Below are 15000 nucleotides of genomic sequence, written 5' to 3' on the forward strand. Positions count from 1 at the left end.
CCTTGTTTTGAGCAGTGTTGTTTCTGTGGTAGCCCCAAAAAGCTGAGCGGTTGCGGTGGTTGTAGAGGAAAGTAAATTTGATTGTCAGAAGTGGGATTTGAACCCACGCCTCCATTTGGAGACCAGAACACACACGCAATGTGAAGAGGGAACTCTTGAGTCTGGCGCCTTAGACCACTCGGCCATCCTGACAAGAGACACTGACTTCCCTGTCCTTCCTCTTGAAATGTCCTCTACACGTGGGGCTCTAGGAATCACTTAGCAACATGAAGGGGCTGTATTAACCCTGTGCACCTAGGACCTCTTGCAAATGACCTTCCTAAAGCATGACCTTGGCACCAAGTCAAACTTTTCACATCTTGTCTAGCAAATCCACTGGAGCAAAGCGAGTATTGGAAAAGGTCAGAGGTCAACCTTAACCGGTGGCCTAGTCCGCATGCCACAAAGTTGAGCAAGAGCTGCGGCAGACCGCGTGGCCTAATGGATAAAGCGTCTGACTTCGGATCAGAAGATTAAGGGTTCAAGTCCCTTCGTGGTCGGTGTCTTTGTTGCTCTTCAATTCCACTGGCCCTTACTTGTGAAATTCTCACTCCATTTATTCTTGGCCCAAGCACAAGTGTCACATTTAACAGCATGGCCTGGCAAAGCTCTCACAACTCTCTGATCTTCATGAACCCTGCTCCAAAAAATTCAAGGAAGACTTTTTACTCAGAGTATAGTATCAAGTCAATGAAACTCCAGGGCTATTGATCTGGTCAGTTAAGTAGCACAGGGCTTTGTTAATCACTTTCAGCTGCTTTGGTGTTAATGAAATCAACAACAGGTGCACTGGACGGGCAACAATGAGATGACCCCCAAAAGAGAAATGGTTTTACAGGCGGAGGCCACTGACATACAGTTTTTTCCCTGCTCATCTTTTTATTTTTCAGAGCGTTTTTCACTAGTTTTGCATTTGGCTAGCGTCCGTGTCACTACTGGTAGCATGAGGCGATCCCTGGACCCTAGAGAGGTTGCACAGGCAGTCTAACTCCTCCAGCATGGCACATCAATACATGCCATTGCCAGCAGGGTTGCTATGTCTCCCAGCATAGTCTCACGAGCGTGGAGGAGATTCCGGGAGACAGGCAGTTAATCTAGGAGAGCTGGACAGGGCCGTGGAAGGTCCTTAAGCCATCAGCAGGAGCGGTATCTGCTTCTTTGTGCAAGGAGGAACAGGATGAGCACTGGCAGAGGCAGAGAAGATGATCTCCAGCATGTAAGTCCAGATATCCAGCATGCCACGTTTGTCCATTGAGATGTGACGTGCTTTAAAAGTGTTCCTTTCCTTGTTTTGAGCAGTGTTGTTTCTGTGGTAGCCCCGAAAAGCTGAGCGTATGCGGTGGTTGTAGAGGAAAGTAAATGTGATTGTCAGAAGTGGGATTTGAACCCACGCCTCCATTTGGAGACCAGAACACACACGCAATGTGAAGAGGGAACTCTTGAGTCTGGCGCCTTAGACCACTCGGCCATCCTGACAAGAGACACTGACTTCCCTGTCCTTCCTCTTGAAATATCCTCTACACGTGGGGCTCTAGGAATCACTTAGCAACATGAAGGGGCTGTATTAACCCTGTGCACCTAGGACCTCTTGCAAATGACCTTCCTAAAGCATGACCTTGGCACCAAGTCAAACTTTTCACATCTTGTCTAGCAAATCCACTGGAGCAAAGCGAGTATTGGAAAAGGTCAGAGGTCAACCTTAACCGGTGGCCTAGTCCGCATGCCACAAAGTTGAGCAAGAGCTGCGGCAGACCGCGTGGCCTAATGGATAAAGCATCTGACTTCGGATCAGAAGATTAAGGGTTCAAGTCCCTTCGTGGTCGGTGTCTTTGTTGCTCTTCAAATCCACTGGCCCTTACTTGTGAAATTCTCACTCCATTTATTCTTGGCCCAAGCACAAGTGTCACATTTAACAGCATGGCCTGGCAAAGCTCTCACAACTCTCTGATCTTCATGAACCCTGCTCCAAAAAATTCAAGGAAGACTTTTTACTCAGAGTATAGTATCAAGTCAATGAAACTCCAGGGCTATTGATCTGGTCAGTTAAGTAGCACAGGGCTTTGTTAATCACTTTCAGCTGCTTTGGTGTTAATGAAATCAACAACAGGTGCACTGGACGGGCAACAATGAGATGACCCCCAAAAGAGAAATGGTTTTACAGGCGGAGGCCACTGACATACAGTTTTTTCCCTGCTCATCTTTTTATTTTTCAGAGCGTTTTTCACTAGTTTTGCATTTGGCTAGCGTCCGTGTCACTACTGGTAGCATGAGGCGATCCCTGGACCCTACAGAGGTTGCACAGGCAGTCTAACTCCTCCAGCATGGCACATCAATACATGCCATTGCCAGCAGGGTTGCTATGTCTCCCAGCATAGTCTCACGAGCGTGGAGGAGATTCCGGGAGACAGACAGTTAATCTAGGAGAGCTGGACAGGGCCGTGGAAGGTCCTTAAGCCATCAGCAGGACCGGTATCTGCTTCTTTGTGCAAGGAGGAACAGGATGAGCACTGGCAGAGGCAGAGAAGATGATCTCCAGCATGTAAGTCCAGATATCCAGCATGCCACGTTTGTCCATTGAGATGTGACATGCTTTAAAAGTGTTCCTTTCCTTGTTTTGAGCAGTGTTGTTTCTGTGGTAGCCCCGAAAAGCTGAGCAGTTGCGGTGGTTGTAGAGGAAAGTAAATGTGATTATCAGAAGTGGGATTTGAACCCACGCCTCCATTTGGAGACCAGAACACACACGCAATGTGAAGAGGGAACTCTTGAGTCTGGCGCCTTAGACCACTCGGCCATCCTGACAAGAGACACTGACTTCCCTGTCCTTCCTCTTGAAATATCCTCTACACGTGGGGCTCTAGGAATCACTTAGCAACATGAAGGGGCTGTATTAACCCTGTGCACCTAGGACCTCTTGCAAATGACCTTCCTAAAGCATGACCTTGGCACCAAGTCAAACTTTTCACATCTTGTCTAGCAAATCCACTGGAGCAAAGCGAGTATTGGAAAAGGTCAGAGGTCAACCTTAACCGGTGGCCTAGTCCGCATGCCACAAAGTTGAGCAAGAGCTGCGGCAGACCGCGTGGCCTAATGGATAAGGCGTCTGACTTCAGATCAGAAGATTGAGGGTTCAAGTCCCTTCGTGGTCGGTGTCTTTGTTGCTCTTCAATTCCACTGGCCCTTACTTGTGAAATTCTCACTCCATTTATTCTTGGCCCAAGCACAAGTGTCACATTTAACAGCATGGCCTGGCAAAGCTCTCACAACTCTCTGATCTTCATGAACCCTGCTCCAAAAAATTCAAGGAAGACTTTTTACTCAGAGTATAGTATCAAGTCAATGAAACTCCAGGGCTATTGATCTGGTCAGTTAAGTAGCACAGGGCTTTGTTAATCACTTTCAGCTGCTTTGGTGTTAATGAAATCAACAACAGGTGCACTGGACGGGCAACAATGAGATGACCCCCAAAAGAGAAATGGTTTTACAGGCGGAGGCCACTGACATACAGTTTTTTCCCTGCTCATCTTTTTATTTTTCAGAGCGTTTTTCACTAGTTTTGTATTTGGCTAGCGTCCGTGTCACTACTGGTAGCATGAGGCGATCCCTGGACCCTACAGAGGTTGCACAGGCAGTCTAACTCCTCCAGCATGGCACATCAATACATGCCATTGCCAGCAGGGTTGCTATGTCTCCCAGCATAGTCTCACGAGCGTGGAGGAGATTCCGGGAGAAAGGCAGTTAATCTAGGAGAGCTGGAGAGGGCCGTGGAAGGTCCTTAAGCCATCAGCAGGACCGGTATCTGCTTCTTTGTGCAAGGAGGAACAGGATGAGCACTGGCAGAGGCAGAGAAGATGATCTCCAGCATGCAAGTCCAGATATCCAGCATGCCACGTTTGTCCATTGAGATGTGACGTGCTTTAAAAGTGTTCCTTTCCTTGTTTTGAGCAGTGTTGTTTCTGTGGTAGCCCCGAAAAGCTGAGCGGTTGCGGTGGTTGTAGAGGAAAGTAAATGTGATTGTCAGAAGTGGGATTTGAACCCACGCCTCCATTTGGAGACCAGAACACAAACGCAATGTGAAGAGGGAACTCTTGAGTCTGGCGCCTTAGACCACTCGGCCATCCTGACAAGAGACACTGACTTCCCTGTCCTTCCTCTTGAAATGTCCTCTACACGTGGGGCTCTAGGAATCACTTACCAACATGAAGGGGCTGTATTAACCCTGTGCACCTAGGACCTCTTGCAAATGACCTTCCTAAAGCATGACCTTGGCACCAAGTCAAACTTTTCACATCTTGTCTAGCAAATCCACTGGAGCAAAGCGAGTATTGGAAAAGGTCAGAGGTCAACCTTAACCGGTGGCCTAGTCCGCATGCCACAAAGTTGAGCAAGAGCTGCGGCAGACCGCGTGGCCTAATGGATAAGGCGTCTGACTTCGGATCAGAAGATTGAGGGTTCAAGTCCCTTCGTGGTCGGTGTCTTTGTTGCTCTTCAATTCCACTGGCCCTTACTTGTGAAATTCTCACTCCATTTATTCTTGGCCCAAGCACAAGTGTCACATTTAACAGCATGGCCTGGCAAAGCTCTCACAACTCTCTGATCTTCATGAACCCTGCTCCAAAAAATTCAAGGAAGACTTTTTACTCAGAGTATAGTATCAAGTCAATGAAACTCCAGGGCTATTGATCTGGTCAGTTAAGTAGCACAGGGCTTTGTTAATCACTTTCAGCTGCTTTGGTGTTAATGAAATCAACAACAGGTGCACTGGACGGGCAACAATGAGATGACCCCCAAAAGAGAAATGGTTTTACAGGCGGAGGCCACTGACATACAGTTTTTTCCCTGCTCATCTTTTTATTTTTCAGAGCGTTTTTCACTAGTTTTGTATTTGGCTAGCGTCCGTGTCACTACTGGTAGCATGAGGCGATCCCTGGACCCTACAGAGGTTGCACAGGCAGTCTAACTCCTCCAGCATGGCACATCAATACATGCCATTGCCAGCAGGGTTGCTATGTCTCCCAGCATAGTCTCACGAGCGTGGAGGAGATTCCGGGAGAAAGGCAGTTAATCTAGGAGAGCTGGAGAGGGCCGTGGAAGGTCCTTAAGCCATCAGCAGGACCGGTATCTGCTTCTTTGTGCAAGGAGGAACAGGATGAGCACTGGCAGAGGCAGAGAAGATGATCTCCAGCATGCAAGTCCAGATATCCAGCATGCCACGTTTGTCCATTGAGATGTGACGTGCTTTAAAAGTGTTCCTTTCCTTGTTTTGAGCAGTGTTGTTTCTGTGGTAGCCCCGAAAAGCTGAGCGGTTGCGGTGGTTGTAGAGGAAAGTAAATGTGATTGTCAGAAGTGGGATTTGAACCCACGCCTCCATTTGGAGACCAGAACACACACGCAATTTGAAGAAGGGAACTCTTGAGTCTGGCGCCTTAGACCACTCGGCCATCCTGACAAGAGACACTGACTTTCCTGTCCTTCCTCTTGAAATGTTCTCTACACGTGGGGCTCTAGGAATCACTTAGCAACATGAAGGGGCTGTATTAACCCTGTGCACCTAGGACCTCTTGCAAATGACCTTCCTAAAGCATGACCTTGGCACCAAGTCAAAATTTTCACATCTTGTCTAGCAAATCCACTGGAGCAAAGCGAGTATTGGAAAAGGTCAGAGGTCAACCTTAACCGGTGGCCTAGTCCGCATGCCACAAAGTTGAGCAAGAGCTGCGGCAGACCGCGTGGCCTAATGGATAAGGCGTCTGACTTCGGATCAGAAGATTGAGGGTTCAAGTCCCTTCGTGGTCGGTGTCTTTGTTGCTCTTCAATTCCACTGGCCCTTACTTGTGAAATTCTCACTCCATTTATTCTTGGCCCAAGCACAAGTGTCACATTTAACAGCATGGCCTGGCAAAGCTCTCACAACTCTCTGATCTTCATGAACCCTGCTCCAAAAAATTCAAGGAAGACTTTTTACTCAGAGTATAGTATCAAGTCAATGAAACTCCAGGGCTATTGATCTGGTCAGTTAAGTAGCACAGGGCTTTGTTAATCACTTTCAGCTGCTTTGGTGTTAATGAAATCAACAACAGGTGCACTGGACGGGCAACAATGAGATGACCCCCAAAAGAGAAATGGTTTTACAGGCGGAGGCCACTGACATACAGTTTTTTCCCTGCTCATCTTTTTATTTTTCAGAGCGTTTTTCACTAGTTTTGCATTTGGCTAGCGTCCGTGTCACTACTGGTAGCATGAGGCGATCCCTGGACCCTACAGAGGTTGCACAGGCAGTCTAACTCCTCCAGCATGGCACATCAATACATGCCATTGCCAGCAGGGTTGCTATGTCTCCCAGCATAGTCTCACGAGCGTGGAGGAGATTCCGGGAGACAGGCAGTTAATCTAGGAGAGCTGGACAGGGCCGTGGAAGGTCCTTAAGCCATCAGCAGGACCGGTATCTGCTTCTTTGTGCAAGGAGGAACAGGATGAGCACTGGCAGAGGCAGAGAAGATGATCTCCAGCATGTAAGTCCAGATATCCAGCATGCCACGTTTGTCCATTGAGATGTGACGTGCTTTAAAAGTGTTCCTTTCCTTGTTTTGAGCAGTGTTGTTTCTGTGGTAGCCCCAAAAAGCTGAGCACTTGCGGTGGTTGTAGAGGAAAGTAAATGTGATTGTCAGAAGTGGGATTTGAACCCACGCCTCCATTTGGAGACCAGAACACACACGCAATGTGAAGAGGGAACTCTTGAGTCTGGCGCCTTAGACCACTCGGCCATCTTGACAAGAGACACCGACTTCCCTGTCCTTCCTCTTGAAATGTCCTCTACACGTGGGGCTCTAGGAATCACTTAGCAACATGAAGGGGCTGTATTAACCCTGTGCACCTAGGACCTCTTGCAAATGACCTTCCTAAAGCATGACCTTGGCACCAAGTCAAACTTTTCACATCTTGTCTAGCAAATCCACTGGAGCAAAGCGAGTATTGGAAAAGGTCAGAGGTCAACCTTAACCGGTGGCCTAGTCCGCATGCCACAAAGTTGAGCAAGAGCTGCGGCAGACCGCGTGGCCTAATGGATAAGGCGTCTGACTTCGGATCAGAAGATTGAGGGTTCAAGTCCCTTCGTGGTCGGTGTCTTTGTTGCTCTTCAATTCCACTGGCCCTTACTTGTGAAATTCTCACTCCATTTATTCTTGGCCCAAGCACAAGTGTCACATTTAACAGCATGGCCTGGCAAAGCTCTCACAACTCTCTGATCTTCATGAACCCTGCTCCAAAAAATTCAAGGAAGACTTTTTACTCAGAGTATAGTATCAAGTCAATGAAACTCCAGGGCTATTGATCTGGTCAGTTAAGTAGCACAGGGCTTTGTTAATCACTTTCAGCTGCTTTGGTGTTAATGAAATCAACAACAGGTGCACTGGACGGGCAACAATGAGATGACCCCCAAAAGAGAAATGGTTTTACAGGCGGAGGCCACTGACATACAGTTTTTTCCCTGCTCATCTTTTTATTTTTCAGAGCGTTTTTCACTAGTTTTGCATTTGGCTAGCGTCCGTGTCACTACTGGTAGCATGAGGCGATCCCTGGACCCTACAGAGGTTGCACAGGCAGTCTAACTCCTCCAGCATGGCACATCAATACATGCCATTGCCAGCAGGGTTGCTATGTCTCCCAGCATAGTCTCACGAGCGTGGAGGAGATTACGGGAGACAGGCAGTTAATCTAGGAGAGCTGGACAGGGCCGTGGAAGGTCCTTAAGCCATCAGCAGGACCGGTATCTGCTTCTTTGTGCAAGGAGGAACAGGATGAGCACTGGCAGAGGCAGAGAAGATGATCTCCAGCATGTAAGTCCAGATATCCAGCATGCCACGTTTGTCCATTGAGATGTGACGTGCTTTAAAAGTGTTCCTTTCCTTGTTTTGAGCAGTGTTGTTTCTGTGGTAGCCCCAAAAAGCTGAGCGGTTGCGGTGGTTGTAGAGGAAAGTAAATGTGATTGTCAGAAGTGGGATTTGAACCCACGCCTCCATTTGGAGACCAGAACACACACGCAATGTGAAGAGGGAACTCTTGAGTCTGGCGCCTTAGACCACTCGGCCATCCTGACAAGAGACACTGACTTCCCTGTCCTTCCTCTTGAAATGTCCTCTACACGTGGGGCTCTAGGAATCACTTAGCAACATGAAGGGGCTGTATTAACCCTGTGCACCTAGGACCTCTTGCAAATGACCTTCCTAAAGCATGACCTTGGCACCAAGTCAAACTTTTCACATCTTGTCTAGCAAATCCACTGGAGCAAAGCGAGTATTGGAAAAGGTCAGAGGTCAACCTTAACCGGTGGCCTAGTCCGCATGCCACAAAGTTGAGCAAGAGCTGCGGCAGACCGCGTGGCCTAATGGATAAGGCGTCTGACTTCGGATCAGAAGATTGAGGGTTCAAGTCCCTTCGTGGTCGGTGTCTTTGTTGCTCTTCAATTCCACTGGCCCTTACTTGTGAAATTCTCACTCCATTTATTCTTGGCCCAAGCACAAGTGTCACATTTAACAGCATGGCCTGGCAAAGCTCTCACAACTCTCTGATCTTCATGAACCCTGCTCCAAAAAATTCAAGGAAGACTTTTTACTCAGAGTATAGTATCAAGTCAATGAAACTCCAGGGCTATTGATCTGGTCAGTTAAGTAGCACAGGGCTTTGTTAATCACTTTCAGCTGCTTTGGTGTTAATGAAATCAACAACAGGTGCACTGGACGGGCAACAATGAGATGACCCCCAAAAGAGAAATGGTTTTACAGGCGGAGGCCACTGACATACAGTTTTTTCCCTGCTCATCTTTTTATTTTTCAGAGCTTTTTTCACTAGTATTGCATTTGGCTAGCGTCCGTGTCACTAATGGTAGCATGAGGCGATCCCTGGACCCTACAGAGGTTGCACAGGCAGTCTAACTCCTCCAGCATGGCACATCAATACATGCCATTGCCAGCAGGGTTGCTATGTCTCCCAGCATAGTCTCACGAGCGTGGAGGAGATTCCGGGAGACAGGCAGTTAATCTAGGAGAGCTGGACAGGGCCGTGGAAGGTCCTTAAGCCATCAGCAGGAGCGGTATCTGCTTCTTTGTGCAAGGAGGAACAGGATGAGCACTGGCAGAGGCAGAGAAGATGATCTCCAGCATGTAAGTCCAGATATCCAGCATGCCACGTTTGTCCATTGAGATGTGACGTGCTTTAAAAGTGTTCCTTTCCTTGTTTTGAGCAGTGTTGTTTCTGTGGTAGCCCCGAAAAGCTGAGCGGTTGCGGTGGTTGTAGAGGAAAGTAAATGCGATTGTCAGAAGTGGGATTTGAACCCACGCCTCCATTTGGAGACCAGAACACACACGCAATGTGAAGAGGGAACTCTTGAGTCTGGCGCCTTAGACCACTCGGCCATCCTGACAAGAGACACTGACTTCCCTGTCCTTCCTGTTGAAATGTCCTCTACACGTGGGGCTCTAGGAATCACTTAGCAACATGAAGGGGCTGTATTAACCCTGTGCACCTAGGACCTCTTGCAAATGACCTTCCTAAAGCATGACCTTGGCACCAAGTCAAACTTTTCACATCTTGTCTAGCAAATCCACTGGAGCAAAGCGAGTATTGGAAAAGGTCAGAGGTCAACCTTAACCGGTGGCCTAGTCCGCATGCCACAAAGTTGAGCAAGAGCTGCGGCAGACCGCGTGGCCTAATGGATAAAGCGTCTGACTTCGGATCAGAAGATTGAGGGTTCAAGTCCCTTCGTGGTCGGTGTCTTTGTTGCTCTTCAATTCCACTGGCCCTTACTTGTGAAATTCTCACTCCATTTATTCTTGGCCCAAGCACAAGTGTCACATTTAACAGCATGGCCTGGCAAAGCTCTCACAACTCTCTGATCTTCATGAACCCTGCTCCAAAAAATTCAAGGAAGACTTTTTACTCAGAGTATAGTATCAAGTCAATGAAACTCCAGGGCTATTGATCTGGTCAGTTAAGTAGCACAGGGCTTTGTTAATCACTTTCAGCTGCTTTGGTGTTAATGAAATCAACAACAGGTGCACTGGACGGGCAACAATGAGATGACCCCCAAAAGAGAAATGGTTTTACAGGCGGAGGCCACTGACATACAGTTTTTTCCCTGCTCATCTTTTTATTTTTCAGAGCGTTTTTCACTAGTTTTGCATTTGGCTAGCGTCCGTGTCACTACTGGTAGCATGAGGCGATCCCTGGACCCTACAGAGGTTGCACAGGCAGTCTAACTCCTCCAGCATGGCACATCAATACATGCCATTGCCAGCAGGGTTGCTATGTCTCCCAGCATAGTCTCACGAGCGTGGAGGAGATTCCGGGAGACAGGCAGTTAATCTAGGAGAGCTGGACAGGGCCGTGGAAGGTCCTTAAGCCATCAGCAGGAGCGGTATCTGCTTCTTTGTGCAAGGAGGAACAGGATGAGCACTGGCAGAGGCAGAGAAGATGATCTCCAGCATGTAAGTCCAGATATCCAGCATGCCACGTTTGTCCATTGAGATGTGACGTGCTTTAAAAGTGTTCCTTTTCTTGTTTTGAGCAGTGTTGTTTCTGTGGTAGCCCCGAAAAGCTGAGCGGTTGCGGTGGTTGTAGAGGAAAGTAAATGTGATTGTCAGAAGTGGGATTTGAACCCACGCCTCCATTTGGAGACTAGAGCACACACGCAATGTGAAGAGGGAACTCTTGAGTCTGGCGCCTTAGACCACTCGGCCATCCTGAAAAGAGACACCTACTTCCCTGTCCTTCCTCTTGAAATGTCCTCTACACGTGGGGCTCTAGGAATCACTTAGCAACATGAAGGGGCTGTATTAACCCTGTGCACCTAGGACCTCTTGCAAATGACCTTCCTAAAGCATGACCTTGGCACCAAGTCAAACTTTTCACATCTTGTCTAGCAAATCCACTGGAGCAAAGCGAGTATTGGAAAAGGTCAGAGGTCAACCTTAACCGGTGGCCTAGTCCGCATGCCACAAAGTTGAGCAAGAGCTGCGGCAGACCGCGTGGCCTAATGGATAAGGCGTCTGACTTCGGATCAGAAGATTGAGGGTTCAAGTCCCTTCGTGGTCGGTTTCTTTGTTGCTCTTCAATTCCACTGGCCCTTACTTGTGAAATTCTCACTCCATTTATTCTTGGCTCAAGCACAAGTGTCACATTTAACAGCATGGCCTGGCAAAGCTCTCACAACTCTCTGATCTTCATGAACCCTGCTCCAAAAAATTCAAGGAAGACTTTTTACTCAGAGTATAGTATCAAGTCAATGAAACTCCAGGGCTATTGATCTGGTCAGTTAAGTAGCACAGGGCTTTGTTAATCACTTTCAGCTGCTTTGGTGTTAATGAAATCAACAACAGGTGCACTGGACGGGCAACAATGAGATGACCCCCAAAAGAGAAATGGTTTTACAGGCGGAGGCCACTGACATACAGTTTTTTCCCTGCTCATCTTTTTATTTTTCAGAGCGTTTTTCACTAGTTTTGCATTTGGCTAGCGTCCGTGTCACTACTGGTAGCATGAGGCGATCCCTGGACCCTACAGAGGTTGCACAGGCAGTCTAACTCCTCCAGCATGGCACATCAATACATGCCATTGCCAGCAGGGTTGCTATGTCTCCCAGCATAGTCTCACGAGCGTGGAGGAGATTCCGGGAGACAGGCAGTTAATCTAGGAGAGCTGGACAGGGCCGTGGAAGGTCCTTAAGCCATCAGCAGGACCGGTATCTGCTTCTTTGTGCAAGGAGGAACAGGATGAGCACTGGCAGAGGCAGAGAAGATGATCTCCAGCATGTAAGTCCAGATATCCAGCATGCCACGTTTGTCCATTGAGATGTGACGTGCTTTAAAAGTGTTCCTTTCCTTGTTTTGAGCAGTGTTGTTTCTGTGGTAGCCCCAAAAAGCTGAGCGGTTGCGGTGGTTGTAGAGGAAAGTAAATGTGATTGTCAGAAGTGGGATTTGAACCCACGCCTCCATTTGGAGACCAGAACACACACGCAATGTGAAGAGGGAACTCTTGAGTCTGGCGCCTTAGACCACTCGGCCATCCTGACAAGAGACACTGACTTCCCTGTCCTTCCTCTTGAAATGTCCTCTACACGTGGGGCTCTAGGAATCACTTAGCAACATGAAGGGGCTGTATTAACCCTGTGCACCTAGGACCTCTTGCAAATGACCTTCCTAAAGCATGACCTTGGCACCAAGTCAAACTTTTCACATCTTGTCTAGCAAATCCACTGGAGCAAAGCGAGTATTGGAAAAGGTCAGAGGTCAACCTTAACCGGTGGCCTAGTCCGCATGCCACAAAGTTGAGCAAGAGCTGCGGCAGACCGCGTGGCCTAATGGATAAGGCGTCTGACTTCAGATCAGAAGATTGAGGGTTCAAGTCTCTTCGTGGTCGGTGTCTTTGTTGCTCTTCAATTCCACTGGCCCTTACTTGTGAAATTCTCACTCCATTTATTCTTGGCCCAAGCACAAGTGTCACATTTAACAGCATGGCCTGGCAAAGCTCTCACAACTCTCTGATCTTCATGAACCCTGCTCCAAAAAATTCAAGGAAGACTTTTTACTCAGAGTATAGTATCAAGTCAATGAAACTCCAGGGCTATTGATCTGGTCAGTTAAGTAGCACAGGGCTTTGTTAATCACTTTCAGCTGCTTTGGTGTTAATGAAATCAACAACAGGTGCACTGGACGGGCAACAATGAGATGACCCCCAAAAGAGAAATGGTTTTACAGGCGGAGGCCACTGACATACAGTTTTTTCCCTGCTCATCTTTTTATTTTTCAGAGCGTTTTTCACTAGTTTTGCATTTGGCTAGCGTCCGTGTCACTACTGGTAGCATGAGGCGATCCCTGGACCCTACAGAGGTTGCACAGGCAGTCTAACTCCTCCAGCATGGCACATCAATACATGCCATTGCCAGCAGGGTTGCTATGTCTCCCAGCATAGTCTCACGAGCGTGGAGGAGATTCCGGGAGAAAGGCAGTTAATCTAGGAGAGCTGGACAGGGCCGTGGAAGGTCCTTAAGCCATCAGCAGGACCGGTATCTGCTTCTTTGTGCAAGGAGGAACAGGATGAGCACTGGCAGAGGCAGAGAAGATGATCTCCAGCATGTAAGTCCAGATATCCAGCATGCCACGTTTGTCCATTGAGATGTGACGTGCTTTAAAAGTGTTCCTTTCCTTGTTTTGAGCAGTGTTGTTTCTGTGGTAGCCCCGAAAAGCTGAGCGGTTGCGGTGGTTGTAGAGGAAAGTAAATGCGATTGTCAGAAGTGGGATTTGAACCCACGCCTCCATTTGGAGACCAGAACACACACGCAATGTGAAGAGGGAACTCTTGAGTCTGGCGCCTTAGACCACTCGGCCATCCTGACAAGAGACACTGACTTCCCTGTCCTTCCTCTTGAAATGTCCTCTACACGTGGGGCTCTAGGAATCACTTAGCAACATGAAGGGGCTGTATTAACCCTGTGCACCTAGGACCTCTTGCAAATGACCTTCCTAAAGCATGACCTTGGCACCAAGTCAAACTTTTCACATCTTGTCTAGCAAATCCACTGGAGCAAAGCGAGTATTGGAAAAGGTCAGAGGTCAACCTTAACCGGTGGCCTAGTCCGCATGCCACAAAGTTGAGCAAGAGCTGCGGCAGACCGCGTGGCCTAATGGATAAAGCGTCTGACTTCGGATCAGAAGATTAAGGGTTCAAGTCCCTTCGTGGTCGGTGTCTTTGTTGCTCTTCAATTCCACTGGCCCTTACTTGTGAAATTCTCACTCCATTTATTCTTGGCCCAAGCACAAGTGTCACATTTAACAGCATGGCCTGGCAAAGCTCTCACAACTCTCTGATCTTCATGAACCCTGCTCCAAAAAATTCAAGGAAGACTTTTTACTCAGAGTATAGTATCAAGTCAATGAAACTCCAGGGCTATTGATCTGGTCAGTTAAGTAGCACAGGGCTTTGTTAATCACTTTCAGCTGCTTTGGTGTTAATGAAATCAACAACAGGTGCACTGGACGGGCAACAATGAGATGACCCCCAAAAGAGAAATGGTTTTACAGGCGGAGGCCACTGACATACAGTTTTTTCCCTGCTCATCTTTTTATTTTTCAGAGCGTTTTTCACTAGTTTTGCATTTGGCTAGCGTCCGTGTCACTACTGGTAGCATGAGGCGATCCCTGGACCCTAGAGAGGTTGCACAGGCAGTCTAACTCCTCCAGCATGGCACATCAATACATGCCATTGCCAGCAGGGTTGCTATGTCTCCCAGCATAGTCTCACGAGCGTGGAGGAGATTCCGGGAGACAGGCAGTTAATCTAGGAGAGCTGGACAGGGCCGTGGAAGGTCCTTAAGCCATCAGCAGGAGCGGTATCTGCTTCTTTGTGCAAGGAGGAACAGGATGAGCACTGGCAGAGGCAGAGAAGATGATCTCCAGCATGTAAGTCCAGATATCCAGCATGCCACGTTTGTCCATTGAGATGTGACGTGCTTTAAAAGTGTTCCTTTCCTTGTTTTGAGCAGTGTTGTTTCTGTGGTAGCCCCGAAAAGCTGAGCGGTTGCGGTGGTTGTAGAGGAAAGTAAATGTGATTGTCAGAAGTGGGATTGAACCCACGCCTCCATTTGGAGACCAGAACACACACGCAATGTGAAGAGGGAACTCTTGAGTCTGGCGCCTTAGACCACTCGGCCATCCTGACAAGAGACACTGACTTCCCTGTCCTTCCTCTTGAAATATCCTCTACACGTGGGGCTCTAGGAATCACTTAGCAACATGAAGGGGCTGTATTAACCCTGTGCACCTAGGACCTCTTGCAAATGACCTTCCTAAAGCATGACCTTGGCACCAAGTCAAACTTTTCACATCTTGTCTAGCAAATCCACTGGAGCAAAGCGAGTATTGGAAAAGGTCAGAGGTCAACCTTAACCTGTGGCCTAGTCCGCATGCCACAAAG

General features: G+C 48.1%; 19 non-coding genes across 19 annotated transcripts; 9 read left to right on the forward strand and 10 right to left on the reverse strand.

Annotated features, from left to right (window-relative positions):
* Positions 1 to 82: 82 nt before the first annotated feature.
* On the reverse strand, positions 83 to 192 carry TRNAL-CAA (transfer RNA leucine (anticodon CAA)). The gene is made up of 2 exons: positions 155 to 192; positions 83 to 128 (listed from the first exon to the last, which is right to left on the reverse strand). It is a non-coding gene; the product is annotated as a tRNA-Leu (tRNA).
* A 274-nt stretch (positions 193 to 466) lies between these two features.
* Positions 467 to 539, forward strand: TRNAR-UCG (transfer RNA arginine (anticodon UCG)). Its single transcript has one exon. It is a non-coding gene; the product is annotated as a tRNA-Arg (tRNA).
* An 866-nt stretch (positions 540 to 1405) lies between these two features.
* On the reverse strand, positions 1406 to 1515 carry TRNAL-CAA (transfer RNA leucine (anticodon CAA)). The gene is made up of 2 exons: positions 1478 to 1515; positions 1406 to 1451 (listed from the first exon to the last, which is right to left on the reverse strand). It is a non-coding gene; the product is annotated as a tRNA-Leu (tRNA).
* Positions 1516 to 1789: 274 nt separating this feature from the next.
* TRNAR-UCG (transfer RNA arginine (anticodon UCG)) lies at positions 1790 to 1862 on the forward strand. The gene has a single exon. It is a non-coding gene; the product is annotated as a tRNA-Arg (tRNA).
* An 866-nt stretch (positions 1863 to 2728) lies between these two features.
* TRNAL-CAA (transfer RNA leucine (anticodon CAA)) lies at positions 2729 to 2838 on the reverse strand. The gene is made up of 2 exons: positions 2801 to 2838; positions 2729 to 2774 (listed from the first exon to the last, which is right to left on the reverse strand). It is a non-coding gene; the product is annotated as a tRNA-Leu (tRNA).
* Positions 2839 to 4051: 1213 nt separating this feature from the next.
* On the reverse strand, positions 4052 to 4161 carry TRNAL-CAA (transfer RNA leucine (anticodon CAA)). Its single transcript has 2 exons — positions 4124 to 4161; positions 4052 to 4097 (listed from the first exon to the last, which is right to left on the reverse strand). It is a non-coding gene; the product is annotated as a tRNA-Leu (tRNA).
* Positions 4162 to 4435: 274 nt separating this feature from the next.
* Positions 4436 to 4508, forward strand: TRNAR-UCG (transfer RNA arginine (anticodon UCG)). Its single transcript has one exon. It is a non-coding gene; the product is annotated as a tRNA-Arg (tRNA).
* An 866-nt stretch (positions 4509 to 5374) lies between these two features.
* Positions 5375 to 5485, reverse strand: TRNAL-CAA (transfer RNA leucine (anticodon CAA)). Its single transcript has 2 exons — positions 5448 to 5485; positions 5375 to 5420 (listed from the first exon to the last, which is right to left on the reverse strand). It is a non-coding gene; the product is annotated as a tRNA-Leu (tRNA).
* Positions 5486 to 5759: 274 nt separating this feature from the next.
* Positions 5760 to 5832, forward strand: TRNAR-UCG (transfer RNA arginine (anticodon UCG)). The gene has a single exon. It is a non-coding gene; the product is annotated as a tRNA-Arg (tRNA).
* Positions 5833 to 6698: 866 nt separating this feature from the next.
* On the reverse strand, positions 6699 to 6808 carry TRNAL-CAA (transfer RNA leucine (anticodon CAA)). Its single transcript has 2 exons — positions 6771 to 6808; positions 6699 to 6744 (listed from the first exon to the last, which is right to left on the reverse strand). It is a non-coding gene; the product is annotated as a tRNA-Leu (tRNA).
* Positions 6809 to 7082: 274 nt separating this feature from the next.
* On the forward strand, positions 7083 to 7155 carry TRNAR-UCG (transfer RNA arginine (anticodon UCG)). Its single transcript has one exon. It is a non-coding gene; the product is annotated as a tRNA-Arg (tRNA).
* An 866-nt stretch (positions 7156 to 8021) lies between these two features.
* Positions 8022 to 8131, reverse strand: TRNAL-CAA (transfer RNA leucine (anticodon CAA)). Its single transcript has 2 exons — positions 8094 to 8131; positions 8022 to 8067 (listed from the first exon to the last, which is right to left on the reverse strand). It is a non-coding gene; the product is annotated as a tRNA-Leu (tRNA).
* Positions 8132 to 8405: 274 nt separating this feature from the next.
* TRNAR-UCG (transfer RNA arginine (anticodon UCG)) lies at positions 8406 to 8478 on the forward strand. The gene has a single exon. It is a non-coding gene; the product is annotated as a tRNA-Arg (tRNA).
* Positions 8479 to 9344: 866 nt separating this feature from the next.
* On the reverse strand, positions 9345 to 9454 carry TRNAL-CAA (transfer RNA leucine (anticodon CAA)). Its single transcript has 2 exons — positions 9417 to 9454; positions 9345 to 9390 (listed from the first exon to the last, which is right to left on the reverse strand). It is a non-coding gene; the product is annotated as a tRNA-Leu (tRNA).
* A 274-nt stretch (positions 9455 to 9728) lies between these two features.
* Positions 9729 to 9801, forward strand: TRNAR-UCG (transfer RNA arginine (anticodon UCG)). The gene has a single exon. It is a non-coding gene; the product is annotated as a tRNA-Arg (tRNA).
* A 1250-nt stretch (positions 9802 to 11051) lies between these two features.
* Positions 11052 to 11124, forward strand: TRNAR-UCG (transfer RNA arginine (anticodon UCG)). Its single transcript has one exon. It is a non-coding gene; the product is annotated as a tRNA-Arg (tRNA).
* An 866-nt stretch (positions 11125 to 11990) lies between these two features.
* TRNAL-CAA (transfer RNA leucine (anticodon CAA)) lies at positions 11991 to 12100 on the reverse strand. The gene is made up of 2 exons: positions 12063 to 12100; positions 11991 to 12036 (listed from the first exon to the last, which is right to left on the reverse strand). It is a non-coding gene; the product is annotated as a tRNA-Leu (tRNA).
* A 1213-nt stretch (positions 12101 to 13313) lies between these two features.
* TRNAL-CAA (transfer RNA leucine (anticodon CAA)) lies at positions 13314 to 13423 on the reverse strand. Its single transcript has 2 exons — positions 13386 to 13423; positions 13314 to 13359 (listed from the first exon to the last, which is right to left on the reverse strand). It is a non-coding gene; the product is annotated as a tRNA-Leu (tRNA).
* Positions 13424 to 13697: 274 nt separating this feature from the next.
* Positions 13698 to 13770, forward strand: TRNAR-UCG (transfer RNA arginine (anticodon UCG)). The gene has a single exon. It is a non-coding gene; the product is annotated as a tRNA-Arg (tRNA).
* The last annotated feature ends 1230 nt before the right edge of the window (positions 13771 to 15000 follow it).

Source organism: Staurois parvus, unplaced genomic scaffold (assembly GCF_062004578.1).
Source record: "Staurois parvus isolate SC_StPar_1 unplaced genomic scaffold, SC_StPar_1.0 ptg000691l, whole genome shotgun sequence".
NCBI classification, from domain to species: Eukaryota; Metazoa; Chordata; class Amphibia; order Anura; family Ranidae; genus Staurois; species Staurois parvus.